This window comes from Stegodyphus dumicola, chromosome 3 (assembly GCF_044657685.1).
Source record: "Stegodyphus dumicola isolate Sdum_Otavi_A_Nest chromosome 3, ASM4465768v1".
Classification (NCBI taxonomy): Eukaryota; Metazoa; Arthropoda; class Arachnida; order Araneae; family Eresidae; genus Stegodyphus; species Stegodyphus dumicola.
The window spans coordinates 183,729,712-183,747,251 of NC_140770.1; the positions used below are offsets into that span (position 1 = coordinate 183,729,712).

Genomic DNA, 17,540 nt, shown 5'->3' on the forward strand with positions numbered 1-17,540 from the left:
TGTGAATGCATTGAGAAAGGGAAAAATTACGCGAATATTTAAAAAATTTTCAGAACTTAATGCTAAATCCTCGCAGGAAAAATACACGAGGGAATTTTGTAATTGTTGTATCTTTTTGCTTCTGAATTATTATGGTCTCAAGTCGTGCTTTCGAGCCACGAAAAATGGAAATTTAATTTCATCAAATGGCCCGATAGAACGGGAGATTTAGAACTGTATTTTTTGTTTGTTTGTTTGTTTATGTGTATGTGTGCAGAGTGTACGCCTAAGCTTGCCTTTCTTTTATCCTAATTAAATTCCCTAATGTATCACAGAAAATTTAAAAATTAATCAATAGCTAAACTTATTATTTTCCCTTAGGAAGTTGATATTGCCTTCCGTTTCTCTGGGAGTTTTAGTAGTCCAAGATAGAATTATTTGAACAGCATTACCACGAATAAATAGGTTTCTAAAAACTAAATACAACCCACGAGCTCACTACGGTTTCGATATTGACCCCCTGGGAGTCGCTGCAATTTTGAGGAGATCAATGATGGTCAAGGAGTTGATTGCAAGTCGATAGTCGAAAACAGACTGGCCGGTGATCCGCATAATCAAAATCTCATTGATTAAAAAAATTTTGATAAATAATTGTTTATTGATATAAAACTGTACCACGTAGAAAGGAAGAAATGACATAAAATAATTATAAGAAGAAAAACAGATAAAAAGTATTTAGTACGTTTTTATCTCAATAATATTCTTCTTTAAATATATAAATTTTTTATGCAGTAAATGCAAAAAACTTTTACGGAAACAACACAATATCTACTTTTCATTCTTCTTACGTAGTAAAAGCAAGCTTTAGTCAAGTTAATATTTTAGTACAGAAAACAAGAAGCAGATTAAATATTGTAGAACGAGGTGATTTAAGAGTTAATTTAAGCAAATTTATGCCAACCATTAAAATCATAAAGCGTATTATTAGTTACATATTACATTAATAACATACATTACATATTATATTACTTAAAATCAAACTATTGCACAATTAGCGTCTGGGATTTCTTTTTTCCCTAAAAACTTGTTTATATTTGTAAAAATAAAAATAATAATAATAAAAAAAAAAAAAAGTCGATAAAACCTAAATCTTAAACTTTTCCCCCCAAAACATTTGTTCATATTCTTAATCGAATTGTTATCTTTAAGTTATTTAAGTGCAATTATTTGTAATATGATTATGTTGGATGCTGTGCATTATAGAGTACAATTTAAGGGGGTCGATGAAGATGAAGAAAACCATTCTTTTAAAACGAAAGAAATGGAATGGGAAACTTTGATCTAAGCTATTTAACTTATATTTTTCATACTCGGTAATAGTTTATTCAAAACATTTGCAGTGTTACCTTTTATCTACATTTTCAGTTTTGCGAGATACAGTCGGTCCCCATGATCTCAGATAAAAATCTGCAGCATGTATATATTTCAAATCGTACTTTATAATATCTTAAATATTCGTAATACAAAGTAATATTTCCAGAAAATTGTATTAATTACTGTAAGATATCAAATACCGAAGTATTTCATTTTCATTTATCTGTACCAAAATTTTACTATGATCTAATATATTCGCAATATATTTGCAAAAATTATAATACAATTATTTTTACTGTTAATTATGAATGCAATGGAGAAAAATTTATCAGAGGTTAGTAGTCAAATATTGGCATTCACCAAGTTTTTATTCTTTGCGTTTCTGTTATTAAACAAGAAAGGAGCTAAATAATAAAAAATGTTGAGGAAATTTCAAATCAATAACTAACAAGACAATCTATTTAAAGTTATCATCAGTTAATTTAAAACACGTGTATTGTTACATAATAACTCAAAGTGACGGCAGAACAAAGACAGGAAAAACGAAAGAAATTATTGAAATGTTTCGTAAAACAGTTTGAAAGAAACTCTCACGGATTTAAAGTATGTCGATTTAAAATGTTTAAATGCGTTAACTCACAAAAGAATTCAAGCGAAACTTTCCTTTTCAGTGCAAAATTCTCGAACTTGTCTTCTTCCATTTAATTCGTTAAAAGATTACAATTTCAGAAAAGTGTACTGGAAAGGAATATATGTTGCTATGAGAGGCAAAATTTTGTGTTTTAATGTAAACTATCCATAATTTGAATTTAAACTAGCCATTATTCTAAACGGCCTATCACTTAAAATAGTTATTGTGATAAAATACAATTATTTAAAATGAATATGATTTATTACAAATTTTTATTTAAAATGGGTATGATACTTATGTACTAGAAGAAAAATAAATTATCATATAATTCAACAAAAATAATATATTAAATGATTCCATTTACAGAACTCATCTACAATTTTACATCGCGAATATTATGTATGTATGCATGCGTGCATGTATGCATATAGGTATGTACGTACGCATGTATACATATATATAAACACATGCATATGCACAAATAGTAGATACATGCATACATTAAATACATTTCTTAATCCGGTACCGATAACAGAAAAGTACCAAGTTTTGTATATCAGTTTCTATCTTTCAGTATATTTTAACTCTTAGACTTAAAATCAAGAAAATATAATTAAATAATGAGAAATATAAGATGGGGCTTCTAATCACTTTCAGTTGAATCATTTAATGTTAAGAAATGACGCAATCTATACATTATACCAAATATTCTCACACCCCTTGATAAAAAGATGTATTTTTACATGACCCGTGACACTATTCTGAAATAACGCATTTAACACTTCACACAGACTGGAACTTAAACTACGCGTTTAAGGAAAAATGATATTAATCCTGTGTTTTGCGCTGTAACTCTTAGGTTCCAAATTAAATTTCGCCAGCTCACTTACAATCAAATTAATGTGTCACATGTATATTCTGTTAGTGAGTTTTCACAACAAGAACTTCTAACTATAAGAAAAACAGACACACAAATAAAATAACTTAATAAATAACACAAATAAAACAAATTAGCTCACCACTTGTGAGTGTTAAATTAAAATGTACAACACAAAATTAACAGTCATCTGGACCTGGCTAAACACAAGATTTTTCAAACTTCTATGAGTTCAATCAATTTAACCAAGAAGTACAAGCTTTGCCTAGACCTCGACAGAAATTCATACGTAGGTCTCACTAACACAAAGCTAGCCTTTTACAAGCTAAGTAATTCAAGATCAGAGTCGTCAGTAGAGATGTAAAATTTTATAAAGCAACTGCGGTTAGAAGGCCAAAACTCTCACAAACAACTGTTCGTAATTCTTCTAACGTCATAGTAAAACTGCTTCCCTCGAAAATCTACATAAATTCTGGAATGAGCGAATTCGTGGCGAAATTGAAGCAGAAAGGAAAGATGTAAATTAAATAACATTTCGTTAGTAAAACTTAAATATAAATGCCACATTGCATGCGAGCAATTTTTCAAATCTTTCAGATTAACAGCATACTTTCTAATCCCATTTAACCGAATTTCGGTTAATGGTAAATGTGACTGATACTGAATGGAAAACGCTGACAATTTTTTCATGGATATTTCTTCATTTTTACAATATTGAAAATTTGTCAGAAATATTCCTCATACTTCTCTTTACGCTATTATTCTAGCTCCAGTGAAACCCTCTAAATATTTTTGATTGGTCAATTTGCTCTCACTGAAAGTTTTGATACGAACGTGCTCCTTGGAAATTCCTTAATTTCTGCCTTATTTACGAGTATATTATCAACTCCGAATTCCTGATTCCAAATCTAAACACGCACAAAATTTCGGCTGCAGATCTGCAGTTCCAAGAAGCGCTACAGGTTGTTTCATTTAATATTTATTTATATATCTTAAGAAATAATTATATTTATACTACAGTTACTTTAGTGTAATGATCCGCGCATCTTCATTCACTTACCTAGAATATCTTTATGTTTTATGAATACGAGATAATCCTTGATAGCTTAATCAATGAAACAAAGCTATGCAAGGGCAAGGATAATTTTATCTAATATGGAAAATAACTGACGTTAAAAATTATGAGGTCATGGAATAAAGAAAGAATTCCCTCTTGATCGCAAATTTTCATAGCCAATAAAACGTCCATTAATTAGCACAGCTGTTAACTCTTCCGGCTTTTCGTTACATCTCCCGACGTATCACCGAATTCTCCAGATTTTTATATTTTAACCCTTAGTAAGGAAAATATTTCTCAGAAATGAATGAAATTTATTGAACTAATATAACTTAAATGCATAAATTCCATTCCTTTACCTTTAGCGATTTTCAGGATAACATCTGCAGAACATTTTATGAAGATTCAACCAATGTTTAGTAAGTTAATAACTGCATTTAATTTTGTTGTACATCACTATATAATACATTATTAATTTTATATGCACAATATTATGTGCATAGATTATTAAATTAACCTTTATTGTATTTTAAATTACTTGAAGAACTAAAAACTTTCTTCCCTTTTTCGAGATTAAGTGTACAAAACCTATAAAATGAAATCAGTTAAATTACGTAAAATTTAGAATATCTAATTGAATATTAATATATTTTACATAAAAATCATATTATAAATAGTTCAGCAATCTGGATCATGTATTATAAAGTAAATTTAGGTCAATTTGGAGTTCTTTTGACTTGGGGAGAACCTTCCGAAAGCATCCGGTTTTTGCGCAAGAATCTCCCGGTTTTTCATGTTTCAAGGTTGGCAGCTATGATTTAGAAACGCTTCCAAAATTAAACAATAGAAATGTAGACGAAAAAAAAAGAAAAAAAAAACTCCGATCAATAAACAAACAAAATAACTGAGATTTTGATGTGCTGTGTAAAATTTGAAGTCTCTTATAACAAGAAAGACTAAAATTTCAAGAAATTTTGAAAAGCGATATTACTTAAGATGTCCAAGCTCCTGCTTTTAAGGACATCGCGATTCTTATGAAGTAAATTTGAAAAGCAAGTGAACGAGCTGTTGAAAAAAAAGATTAAAAAAAAAACGAGTTCGTATTGACTACAGTTCTATGTCAGCGGCTTTAAACTCAAATTCATGCACATTATCTAAACCAGATGACGGGCCGATTTATTCTTTTCAACCAAAACAGAAAGGTTCTTTTTCATTAGAACAAATTTTTTAACTAGGTTTAAAATTTTATTTATTAAATATTTATCAAAATATACAAAAACATTAAATTATATATTTACGACATTTATAACACATACATTATAACAGTAAATTATATAAAAATATAATGGTGAAAAGGAAAAAATTAAAATTTACATTTATTTTCTGTTTGAAATCTAACTAGTACCTGCAAAAAATTTCTATTGGTTACATTTTGTAAATCAAATATATTGATAGTTAAATATTAAGTTTTCAGACTGAACTTTTATTACAAATAATTATAATACGTTGAATGAACTATTAAATAACTTACTCTTTAATTAACCTAAACAAATTACGAAAATTATACAGGTGGGACAAAGCTTGAGAATAAATAAAGACAATATATTGTCTTTCTTTTATTTATTAACTTTTTCTTTGAAGCATACAGAAAAAATACATATATTTGAATGTAAATAATTATAAACCTTTTACTAGAATTTTAACTGCAACACCTCAGGGTGTTTCATTTTTGATAAGGATTGTAATCTTGGAGGAAAATTAGAAAACTGTCTTTGCCACGAATTGTAGATGTTCATAGGTCAGTTAGTTCTTTAATTAATTTTCAGTTACAGAAAAAAAATGCTCACATAAAAATATATATTCTCAAACAAAGCGATTATTATTATTGAAAAAATTCGTAATTGAGTGTATTTGTCTTTTGACTTTTGAAATATCTGATGTGGACGCCATATGACTTCCTTGTACGGCCTATTAAATCATACACATTTTTAATGCATTTCATTTATACTTATTTCCTCTAATTTCATAAAAGATATATTTCTCATTTAATCAATTCAGTTCTCATTCCGTAAGGCAAAAATACATAAAAATTCAAAACATCTTCATTATGAATCGTAAAATACAGAAAAACCTAAAAAACCAAATGCAATTAAAAGCAGTTAAAGTAAAACAATTTTTGAATTAAAATTGAGCAATTCGGCCAACGGGCAGAAGAGCAACATTTTCGTTGCACAACGATTTAAATTTAACTTGTAGATCCACTGGGCAAAAATACGCTGAATTTAGTGCACCAACTAACTTAATTCATTACACTACTAAGAGCTTCAAGTGTAAACAAATAGCCACCACATGAGGCTTAGCAACTTCTAAATTGTTGATAATTCTAAAAGTATTGCATTCTGATTAATTAAAGGTAAAAAATCTTTAACTGGAACTTAAACATACATACGTATGTACTTATAGCGGTCACGAAACAATTTCTCCTGAATGCATTTTAAATCCAATTTACAATCCGTTTTGTAAGACTCTTTTACTCTGTCCGTGTGAACAGATGTCAAGGAAAAAAATCGTTTAAATGTGATTCGAGAACTGTCAAAATTAATGTTTTCATTGAAATATGATACATCAAATTTTTTGCGATCGCAATACTTCCTTTACTTCGTACAAGGAAGTAAAAAAGGTTAATCAAATCTAAATCTTTCAATTTTTGCGTATGATTTATATCACAGTGTAACTCAATCTCCTCTATCTGTAAATTTTCTAGGACGTTCGTTTTTATGATAACAAATATTATGTAAAATTTGACTCAAAATCATTAAAATCTTTCTTTAAATTCTTGCCGTAATAGTTAATATCATAACAATGCTTATTAATTTACGGAAAAATCATTCGAAAGATGCATGCGGCAAGCTCCGCCAATTTGAGACCAATGGTCTAGGCCATTTTATTTTAGTATCTTATTCTACTAAGAAAAGATTAATCCGTACCTGGAATGTGATTCAATTAATCAAGTCTGTGGGTTAAAGTTCAATGACATGCATTTAAAATCAGAAGTTTTCTGAGACTAATATTTGATTTGGAGTTCCCTGGAAAAAAACTTTTGCTTTTTTGTTGCGGTGAATCTGATTGTTCTAAGACTTCCAACGATGCTGTAAAGAGAATGCTGATTCATAGCTGGATTCAAAAAATATACTTTTTCCTAATATCGCAGGAAGAAAGTGTCTGGCGTTGAAAAGATAACATCATTGGGTCTTAATAGATATCATTTTGTTATTTATTTTAAAATATAAGAAATTTTAGGCTAGACAGCAGAAAGACAAAACTGACGTGGCTTACAGGATCTTATGAGACTAAGACAATTCGCTTACAGACACTCAACAGAAGCTAATAAAAGAACGAAAGCAGGAAGGAAAGGTGGAAGCGAAACCGCAAGATTAGTGATGGAACATACTTTGGAATGTGAACACGCATTGATGGACTATATGTTTTAAAAATTAATTCTTTCACTTTAATGATGTAACTTTACTGAGCATTCGCCAAACTGTCTAAAAAGAAAATACCTTGATCAAACAAAGGTATATAAATATAATAAGAATAATAAATAATAACAGACTTTTGGGAGGAGGGAACAGAAAATTTATGCAATTTTCAATAACTTTTTTTTTTTTTTTTTTTTTTTAAATCTTTCTAAAAATAATATTTTGCAGTGCAGAGAGCTGTTTTCGAATAATTCTTCTTATTCACCCCGCCCTCCCCCCTTTTTTTGCTTTGTTTTTTGTTCTTTTCGCAGCAGATATTCTCAAGTTTTGTTCAACAAGGAAAATTTTCTCTGAAAGCTTAGAGCATTTTCATAATTTGTTTATTCTTAGTTTAAGTAAGTTATTTAGTGGTTTAGTTAAACATGCTACTATTATTTGAAATAAATGACAGTCTGAAAATTTAATTAGTATATATTAATTATAAAGTGTAATCACCAAAAATGTCTTGCAAGTATCATACTGTAGATTTCAGATAGAAAACAAATAAAAATTTGAATTTTTTCCTTTGCGATAGTATTTTTATTATTGTTTGTGCATGTTTTAATAAATATTTACCAAACGAAATTAAAATTTTTTTAATACTTGTATATTTTTAGCCCAAAAGGGCTATAAATTTCGTTTTGGCAATTTGCGTCGAATCACTCTAACTGGCGTATCACTTTTCAAATTGTTGCCACCAAATATTATCGCCCTGTATTATATTTAAAGAAATTAAATAATGAAGAATCTGCATAAATGTATACATGTTCCTCGCATTGTGATAAAACAACGGTACCTAGAGCCATCAAATTTTGAATAACATACGTTTCCACCTGAATATGGGCATTTGGAAGCCCGAATTTGGAATTTGTTTTATTATCTATTTCATATTTTTAAAAACTTTAACGAATTTTTGATTAAGAAACTCAACGATATCAAAGGGAGCAACAGCAACTCTGTACGGGGGGGGGGAACATCCAATTTTGAATAACGTAATCTTTCACCCGAATATGGGCATCTGGAAAAGCCCAAATTTGGAATTTGTTTTTTTATCTATTTCCTATTTTGTAAAACTTTAACGAATTTTTGATCAACAAACTTGACGATTTCAAAGCGATCAATAGCAACACTTGTACGGCAAAAAATAATAATAATAATAATAATAATGTATCTTCAGCGCGCGAGAATATGTTGAGAATGAATATGTCACAGAATATATGAGAATATAGTCATGCTTTGACTGTGTTTCAGTAATTCTAAAGATAGGCTCATTTTAAAATTATTTCGCGATATTGCTCTTGAACTGAATTTTATGGTTTAAGTGCGAAAAACATGATATTTAATAAATAAAGGTAGCACGCAAAAAGTTTAAAAAAAAGCCCTTTTGGGCATAAGATATTTTTTTTTATTTTGCTGTTTGTTTTATTAATAAAAAGTGTTCAATTTTTTAAAAAAAATCTGCCTCGCCAGCTGTTCCCAGATTGCGCATTCGGCTCACATGCATTTGAGTTTGAGAACACTGGTGTAAAGCATGATTTCCGCAATTTTATTTAGCAATATGATATGTAATGTTAACGAAGAGAATATATATTGTTATTACTTTATTTAATAGTGGTAATGCCGTATCACGAAAGGGTTGAAATCCCGGCAGGGAAATCGGGCTACTTGGGGTTTGTAGGATTTTTACCATGTGTACCGTAAATACGAGCTTCCATTAGGTGGGCAGCTTTCGTGTGCTTTGGCCTTGACAAATCAACCAGTAACTAACTTCAGTGTGCATAATTTACAAAACAAACTTTATAGTTATCCTAATTATGTAATTCTACATACATTTATCCTTCCTGTGTGCCAAGAAAATGCGAAGAAAATTATGCTTAATAATAAAGCTTAAAAGTCAAAATGAAAGGTGTTTAGGAAAAATAAAGGTTGATAGGACAAAAACAAAGGTAAGTAGGAATGACTGCTACAGCAGATTGGTACACTACGAGCTCAGCAAAAGCGTAAAAAAGCTTAGCAAATCCTTTTGGGAGTGCATTAAAATCCGAAACCTTTCAGACTTTAATTTTATTTAATTTTATTTTTTACACATTTTTAGTACCATAATAAATTTTTAAAACATATGTACCGTTATAATCTGAACGATTAATTCAAGACTTTATGCCCATGAGTTAGCGAATGTCGTGCATTAACCTAAGTGTCAAAGTTCACGAATCACGAAAATCATAAAAACTGGAAAAGCTTAGTGGATGTTAGCAGACGTTAAAAAAAAAAAAAAAAAAAAAAAAAAAAAAAAAAATTACTTTTCTCAATAAAATTGGTTATCTTATGAACAAAATCCTCGTAATATTCGCGCTCATTAAGATAAAATTCAGCTATTTCAGGCATCATTATCGTTATATTTTTGAATCGATATTTGGTAACGAGGAAGTATTGCGTCAATTCTAATCATTTTTCACCCTCGTGACTTCATAAATTGGATTCGATATATTTTGTCATTTAAACCGAATTGAAACATTAAAGAGATAAGAATCTTTTTAAATACTTCCTTCAATAAGAACTCAAATATCTTTTACGGTCGCTAAGTTTTAAAATGTTAACATCTGCACATATAAAAAAAAAAGAAAAAATTCTGAACTCTTACCTTTTCTCTTCATCCATTTTAATCTTGCAGCAAGAGACATACTTTCCTCGTTTGAAACAACCAAACGTGAACAGACAATCAGCAACAATTATTAATATCAAAGAGAAATAAGTAGAACTCTTTTTTAAAAAAAGCTTATCCAGTACTTATCTAATAATTCTAATTAATCTATGAAATGCAACAGCTACTTTCTGTTTTCTATTGTAAGAACACAATAGGCTTGGACGAGCACTTTCTTAAAAAGCTTTGATTTTAAATGCCACTGTTTGGTTTTCGAACGCTAAACCTGTAGAACAAATTGCCTACTGATCTCCAGTTTATATCCTTACATCTATTTTCAAGATTTGTCTTCAGAAAATTCATAATCCTTTACAACAACATACAAAAAATATCTTTCAAAAGCTTTACAGTTGCCAATTTTGCAATCCTAAAATATCACAGCAAGGTTTTATTTTAACATAATTTATTGTGAATGGTAAATAAATAACTTACAAATGCACATAATTTTTTTGATATTAAATTATCTATTGTTTTAAAAATTCTAAACAAGAGATTTTTTACTTTATAAATTATTAATTCAAATGTAGCACTTCTGTTATAGTCATATGACATGTAAACGCGATGACTAAAATAATACAGTAATGCAATTATATACGTAATTCCAACAAAACAACGTTATTTTTCACTTCTTGTTTAATGCGCAGTTTGTACATACTGTTTTAATTACACTTTATCTTCTAAGATTTTTCATTATTTATTCAAGAACATTAGGAAGAATTATTTTCCTATAAGGGATATATTATATAATTCTTTTATAACAGTATATGATGCAATAAAATCATTTCAGTTATTACCTTAGGAAATGTTTCTATCTTGTAAATGTACATCAATATTTAAATAAAAATCATTTGTGTAGATTATATAATAATTTTATCAAACATATAATTTTATATTGCGTTAATATATCACTTAAGAAAAATATATCCAAAATGTTTTTGAAGAAAATCGTCTGGCATATGTCATATTCAAAGGTAGTCTAATAACTCCTTAATGATGTAGCATTGCATTTAAATCCGCATAACTAAAATTATGCACAGTTTACATTTATTAAAAATAAAATGAAATCAATGCTAAATGCAAGGCTGTCCATTGCAAATTGACATTTAAAATTTAATTTAAATTTCTTTATAAGCCAATACTTCTCGTAAAGAAATAATGGTACATTCCAAACGTTACATATACCTTTTTGTAGTAATGAATAATTCCATAAAGAACACACATTCTGTGTTTAAATTATTTAGAAGCTACTTCAGAAGCATATCTTTTCTCAATAGCCCTTACTTTATTTGACAATGATTGTTTCAGTAAACAATTTCGCTTCCGCGAAAACATTCATTATTTCCGTATTTCATTGACATTTCTCACAAACTATAGGTATAAACTTACAAACTTGGCACCGTCACCTCACTATTTAACATCATACATTTGTTTTAAACAATTATTATGGGTATTCAGTTAGCACAAGCATTATTGTGATTAAGACCATTCAGAGAGGCATAACACTGCACATTAATCACAACTTTCCGAACAGTTTCGGAACGCAAATCACAATGTGTAACTTATCCAAATCACATGTTTACGCGACACATTAAATTGATCAAGTGGATGGAAGACTTCTAATATATTTAATCACTGGTAATAAAGAGGATTACAAGAAATCAAGAATTTATATATTCATATATGGATGTGAAACACATGGAAATTCACATATCCGCGCACATTTCTTCTTATCAGAATTTATGCATCACTCAAATCTAATCACAGTTCGAAAGACGCTGGAAAATCAACCAAAAACCTCGTGGTTACGGCTAGATGCTGCAGATGTTTACTGTTATAAAATTTGAAGGTAGGGGTGGGAGTTTTCATTTCATAGGAACAATATTCAATTACAATAGATCCAATCCTAGTGAATTAAATAAAATCCAAAAGCCTCTTCTTCACATGGCCTTCGCCGTAACCGTGACGATTGTAACCGGCCACCGGTTCTCGTAATTGCGTCACCAAACGGCTCAAAAATACTCACGCAGTAGGCGTACCATTTCGCCGTCTGAGTCTCGGAACAACACAGGATGAATAACTTTTTTTATTACTGTTATTCTCTCATCTCTCTTTTGTAGGACAGGTGGTCATGCGTGAAGAGGGCGGCTACACGACGTGCGTGCGTTTCCGTGGTAACCGAGTCTCTGGAGGGGGCTATCGGTGTAAAATTTGTAGCTCTTCCACCTCCACACCTTTTCCTCCAGCTTCGATTTCCTCTACGCGTGATGTGGTCCAGCTCCGTGAAGGTATTAAATATTTGAAGATGGCTTTCCAACTACTTAGCGGGGAAAGTGGAGTTTCGTCAACTAGCCGCATTATTTCAGTATTAGTAAGCTTAATATTATGCTCGCTCTTAACGCCCTTTTTAACATCCAGTAGTATCTAATTACCACTGAGTTGACATCTACAATTTGACAACATTAGTTCTAATACTTTCTCTTTGATAATACATACGCGTGTATTTAAACCTAGATGTGTGAACAGAGAACAAGGTCAAGGTGTCTAGGGTTCATTAGTCTCATAATAAGCCATTTACCCGCCGAATTCACTTACTTTTCTTAATTATTATTATTATTATTATTAAAAATAAAAACAGTTTTCCATGTACCACAAAGTATCACATGGGTCTTAAGTAAGTACAAAACACAATACAGAAAAATAAACATTTAAAAAAAAAACAACTTATGAAGGATTACAATAACTTACAATGAATTTCTAAAAATAGTCAAAAGTAATTTATTCTCTCGGAAATAAACTGGTGAAAATCAAGAGGCCAGTTAATATTAACATTTTTAAGTGCCAGTTTTAAGATCTTTCTTTCACTGTAAAATTTGAAACACAGCAAAAGTACATGTTCAAGAAGTACACTAAAAATCAGAGAATAGGAGGATATTATTCGTATTTAGTTATTGAAAAATGCTATGAAAGCCATGATTTTTCGGTATCTAAAGCAACGACAGACAATAGTGTCAATAAGAAAGGAAAACAAAAAAGCATCAAAGTTTGGCTTCAGAGAAAGCTTTATTCAAGAGAAAAATTGTTCAAAATGCATATCCAAGGAAAAAACGCGATATTTCGAATGTTGCAAAAGTAATTATTTAATGTTAAAAGAAATTCCGCCAAGTCAAATAGCAGTTCATTAAAATGCTGAGTGCCATCTGTAAACAAAGTGATTAATGCTGATTAGAATCTTAAAAAAAAGTGGAAAACATAATGTGCATTGTCTTTTTCCATGATACATCGCCGAACGGAGAACACGTTGCGTAATCTTTATGAGAAACATCCATCCGGACAAAAATGGAAAAAAAAAAAAAAAATTTGTTACAAGAGATGAATTTTGAGTGTATTTAAATGACTGCAATAAAAAGAGGTCCATTTACACTCATGTCCATAAATTAAGGATAATGCAAAATCAAGCAAAGGAAGAGTTAGAAGCAAAACAAATTTGACTTATTTGTAAAGCTTATTTATTAAACAAAAGGTAAAGAGCAAAATAAGATGCTATATGTTCGATATTATTAAAAAAATTAGCGATTTTTTCTCCCTGGAGCAAATTACAAAAAAAAAAAAAAAAAACTATTTACAAAAAACCAATATTACATGGTTGGTATGATTCTTAATACATTGAATCATACCAACTCCCAGACGATTGGGCTGACTCCCAGACGTTGGCTCCCAGACGATGCAATACAGTCCGTACAACGCCTAGCCTGCTGCGTATCAAATTATCGATCTGATCTTGGGGGATATTACACCACTCGAAAAGCAATGCTCTCCGAAGTTCCGGTAGACATGTAGGAGCAGGTTGACGGGCTGCAACTCGTCGGCCAAGCATGTCCCACATGTGCTCTACTGGATTCAAGTCCTGTGAGAATGCTGGCCAGTCCATACGGGTGATATCCTCCGATTGAAGGCATTCGCTTACGATGTTTGCACGGTGAGGACGGGTGTTGTCATCCATAAACACAAATTGTGCGCCCATGGCGCTCCAAAACAAACGTACATGTTGTTCCAGAATGATGTCAAGATAGATTTGGCTTGTCGTGGTTCCAATTTGAACATGCAGGTCAGTTCTGGAACCCAGAATAATTCCACCCCAAACGAGCACTCCTGCACCACCGTTACGGTGTCGTTCAATGATGTTTTCTTGGTGGTAACGGGTACCTGGAGCTCTCCATATGAAAGTCCAACGAGAATCAGACTGCAACCTAAACCTGGACTCGTCCAAAAACATCATACAAGCCCACTGTTTTGGTGTCCACAATTCATGCTCTCTACTCCAGGCTAACCGTAGGCGACAGTGAGTTGCAGTAAGTGGAATGCATCTAACAGGTCCACGAGCATATAGACCAATCTGCCCTAAGCGTCTTTACACGGTCTGCCTTGAAATTGTCGTACCAGTGGATGAAGAGAGCTGACGAGACAGGTCTGAGGCTGTGCTCCGCCTGTTTCTTTTGGCAGTAACTGCCAAATACCGGTTCTCATTCAGCATTGTAACTCTGGGACGACCTGTGCTGTAACATCTACTCACATTACCATCATCTTGGAATCGTTGCCAAAGCCTGGAGAGGACACTCTGGGCAATTCCAAGTTCGTCTGATACTTCCAGTTGGGTACGCCCACATTCCAGACGGCTTATAATTCTACCACGTAAAAAATCATCCAGATGCGTCCTTTGTGTCAGAACTATTCGGTTATTGCACTGAAATGCTTATAAAGCGCCTGCGAACAATTTTACTTCTTTGCCTGTATTCGTTTTATATTACTCTCTTACACTCTCGTCATTGTGACGTACCATCGGTGTCATCTGGTTACTTCCTGAAATTTGCATATGATTTTTGAAGATGTGTGTAGTAATTTTACAGGTGATATATTTATTTTAGAGTTCGATTTCCGCGTGACTCCGAATTATCCTTAATTTATGGACATGAGTGTATTATCATCAAAAAGGACACAAAAATATTAACACATGGTTCAAAGAACCTAAAGTAAGTTTTCCAAAGGAATTTATGACTGTTGTTGGTTTTTTTATATATAACGGGAAGTTAAAGAGAGTGGTGAAAAATGTTAACATCAACTCAACATTTTATTAAAAACATATTTTATACCCAATTTGCAAATATGAAATATCTTCTCTTTACCCACAGTGCCATTAATCAATAGAACTGCATGAAGACAAAGCAAGCACCCAAACGTGAAAATCCGCAGTTAATTTTATGGAAACAATGGAACAAGAAACGGGTATCAAGGCCATATCCTTCACTCGTATCCGTACTAAATCTCTTGATGTATCATCCATGCACTTTTGGACTTCTAGAAAGAAAACTGTGCAAACGTCGACCAACCTTCCTTAGACTTTTAAAAAGCTTTTCAAGAGGAATGGAATAAAATATTTCTTCCGATACTACAAGAGTCTTCATTGTCTTGGAAATTACGGTGTAGAAAAAGTGAAGAATAAGGGTTACCAAATAGAACATTAAAACATAAAAGTTTTAGGTAAACTATTTCTGCAAATATAATGAAAATCATCTAAACAATAGGCGAGCAGCAGTTTTTCCAAGCTTAACACAACCATCATTTCTCGTTTTCATTTCGCGATTGCAGTGTTTGAAAGTGATTTAACTGTTTCTCATTAAAATTTTCAGCAAACAAACTAAATTTCGCCGTAAATGCTCTGATTTTTTAGTGTACATTAAAAGCGTATTGCTTTTTCTTCTTTGCGGTGCAATAATTCTGTAGCCGTCCTTGCAATTTGGTGAAATAAGTTAACCCAGTTAAGTATTTAGCATAGCAATTTTCAGTTTCGTCAAGTATGCCGAACACAGGATCTGTTCCTAATAGTCATCAAATGATTGGCATGTATACTGTTTCATTCTTAAATAAAAATTTAAGGGTACACTGGAACCTCGAGATACGAGCACCTACCTCTGTATACGAGAAATTTGAGATACGAGGAAACAATGAGCGAAACATTTGTCTCTAAATACGAGCATTGACTAGAGTAACGAGCAATGAGCCAGACTGTTAATATGAGCGGCGACATTTCCCGATCCGGCTTGACTCAAGGAATCCCCTCGTCATATCACTCGGTATTCTTTGATCTACGTGTGTGTGCGCTTGTGAGTCAATTGCCTCCCAAGAAGATTTTGGCCAAAAGAGTTACCATTACTTCCAAGCACCGTCCAAAACTCCTAGAAGATGTTGAGACGCTGAAGCAGTTAAAAGGTTGGTGTCAGAAGTTATCATTTGTCGGTGAATTTCTAAAGTAGAGCTTCTGGAAATGATAGGACTATATTTTTCGGTGGATGCACTTGCTTTCTAACATATCCAGTATTCTTAACTTAGTTTGACTGCTAAAACAGCCATGCGTATATGTGCATATACACTGTAACAACAGATGTGCATATGTGCTGCTGATATCAATAATTAGCGTAAAAAATCGGATAGAATACAGACGAAAATACCGTTACACAGGATTTCATAACAGGCTGGCTTAAACAATTAAAAAGTCCTCAATAGGTGCCCAGTCCACCAGTTGCCCTTTCCTGTAATAATCTAACTTACTTCATTAAATACTTATAGTATATATTAAAAACAAAATCGAATAGTTTGATGAAATTTTGTGTTACTATATATATATTGCAAGTCTAATTATATATATATATATATATATATATATATATATATATGTATTTTTTTTAACTGTGTTCAAACGTTGTTGGATTTTATTTAATATTTTGTATTTTTTTTTAACATTTTTCTTTTATAAAAGAAATGCAGAAACAAAAGTTAAGAATTTTAAGATAAAAATTCTTTCTGAGCTGACTTTAAATGTTATTTAGCAATATAAATTTAGTTTGATGAATTCATGGTTGCAGATGTTGTTCTTATTTACATAACAGGCGAAACATTTGTATAGACTTTTATATTTTTTAACTTTTTTACACATTTTAATTAATTTTTATAGCAACTCTTTTTTGAGGTAGTATACTCTAAACAAAATTTTTCATTTTTTTGACTTTTAAATTCATTCATTCCTTTTATTATTATTATTACTGATTTTCTGTTCCACTAATATTCAAGTACTCGAGGAATGTAAATATATAAGGAAAGAATCATCTAAACATATAATAAAATGTAAATATATAAAGTTGAGAGTTTAACTAGACGCACTTCGTGAACAAATTTTGTGTTACTTGTACTTTTCAGCAATGTACAAATTCCAAAACTAACAGAGAAACTGCTAAAGATCACTCTTTACTGTTATGACACAATTATCACTTTTCAAGCAGAAATGGACAGCGTTTTCACAAAACCAACGGTTATACCTCAATATTTGCACCTGAAGCTGGATACAGAAATTA

General features: G+C 31.2%; 1 protein-coding gene across 1 annotated transcript in view; it reads right to left on the minus strand.

The window, feature by feature from the left end:
* Positions 1 to 17,540, minus strand: part of Dys (Dystrophin) — a 670,989-nt gene that overhangs the window by 434,349 nt on the left and 219,100 nt on the right. The window lies entirely within an intron of this gene.